Genomic DNA, 1,895 nt, shown 5'->3' with positions numbered 1-1,895 from the left:
TCTGCATAGAACAGTAGAAATCCAAGAAAATTTCAAAACAGCCACCTATTATCTGTGGTGTGAATCCAAAGAGAGAGAGAGAGAAAGAGAGGGAGAGAGAGGTGGGGGGAGAGAGAGAGACAGAGAGAGCACAAGAAAGCATAGCCACAAGTTCTGTCTAAAAGCTTAAATCCAGCCACATGTTCCCGCTTGAGCCGAGTCAAGCCTGGGCTCCGGCTTACTTAAGCTCCCACCACCTGCATCGGCTTTACAGGCAGGGGCCCTGTTTGGCAGGGCAGGCCTGAGTTGTTTGTAGCACCGGCTTTAAGCAAGTAGCTCAAATTTGTGGGTAACCACTTGGGGTCAGTCCGGCCTGAGACCTAAGCTGACCTAGGCCGGAGATAGGGAGCCAGGCTGCCCAGGCGGGAAACCGAACCTGGCGCCAAGACAAGCCAAGCAGTTTTTAATGGATTCTTGCCCCCACATTGGGCACCAAATGTAGAAGTAACCGTCTTATTAAATAAGAAACACAGAGCCAATGCAAAGATGAAAGCCTAAGAGGTCAGAGCTAAGAACCTTACCCTTCACTGCTGCAGCTGTCCTCTTCAGCCAAGAGACCTACTTCTTGTGTGTTTGTCTTTATATAGACTTTCTGTTCTGCCTTCTCATTGGTTGTAAACCCAACCACATGACCTTCTCATCACTGCCCATCTGTACAGACCTCCAGGTCTTCTATGGTTGGTATTGAGATTAAAGGCGTGTGTCTCCATGCTGGCTGTATCCTTGAACACACGGAGATCTGCCTAGCTCTGCCTCCCAAGAGCTGGGATTAAAGTTGTGTGCCACCAACGCCCGGCTCTGCTATGGCTTGTTATTAGCTCTGACTCCCAGGCAACTTTATTTGTTAACATACAAATAAAATCACATTTCAGTACAAACAAAATATCACCATAGGTGTGTATTATAATTTGATACTGCATGTCATTAAATATCTTCAACATTTTTCTAAGTTGATCAGTATTTTGATTTTGTAATAATCAGTGAGAAGAATCCTGTTTCACATATAGTATAAAATCATAGAAGTATGTTTAGGACCATATCATAAATTTGGGGGATTATGTCCTAATTTCAATCCAAAATATGTTCAATTTTTCTCAGTTTTCTTTGTTGATAGTAGTCAAAAGATAAATTTTAGCCTGTAATTTGAGTTTTACTACTGGTATAACTGACCTTCTTGGTTTTCAATAAACATACTGAGAGGCCAAAGCCACTGAAGGTATAGAAGTTAGCAAAATTGCCAAAGTTTTGGCTCTTGCCCCCAAATCAACTAGGTCTAGAGGGAACAAAGTGCATATAACACCTCTAAAAAGTGTCCCATAGCTCCAGTGAGTCACCTGTCCTCTTGATCAGAAAAGACATGGAGAACCCAGAGGTTAGACTCTAGCCAGTGTACATTCTATGAAAGAGAGGATGGGATCGACATAAAACAAAATGTCTTTGGGGTTCCCAAAGGAAGATGCAAAGTCAATAAGACTTGACCCATCCCAGCAGATGGTACAACTAGTAGAAGAAAAGTAAAGGAACCATGGAACTCCTTCTACTCCTTAAATGAATCCCCAAAGAGCCTCTAACTGACCTCAATAAGTAAAATGCCATATTGCTTGCCTGAGTTAAGTTTCTGTTGTCCAGTACTGAGCCACTAACCAGAAACTTTTGACATGCCTGGACAAGTCCTGAGTTATTAGAAAATAACATTTCCTTATCTTTCTGCTACAGTGACCATTAGTAACAATGTTTTGTGGTTAGGTTGCGTGGTTGGGTTGCTTGGCAACTTAACAGTCCCCTGATCTTTTCCCACAGAAACTTTCCTGGTCTGCTTAATATAAAGCCCACCTGAGAAAAATAAAATTTTGCAG

The sequence above is a fragment of the Peromyscus leucopus genome, chromosome 6 (genome assembly GCF_004664715.2).
Source record: "Peromyscus leucopus breed LL Stock chromosome 6, UCI_PerLeu_2.1, whole genome shotgun sequence".
In the NCBI taxonomy this organism is placed as follows: Eukaryota; Metazoa; Chordata; class Mammalia; order Rodentia; family Cricetidae; genus Peromyscus; species Peromyscus leucopus.
Note: the sequence above shows the minus strand (reverse complement) of the source record.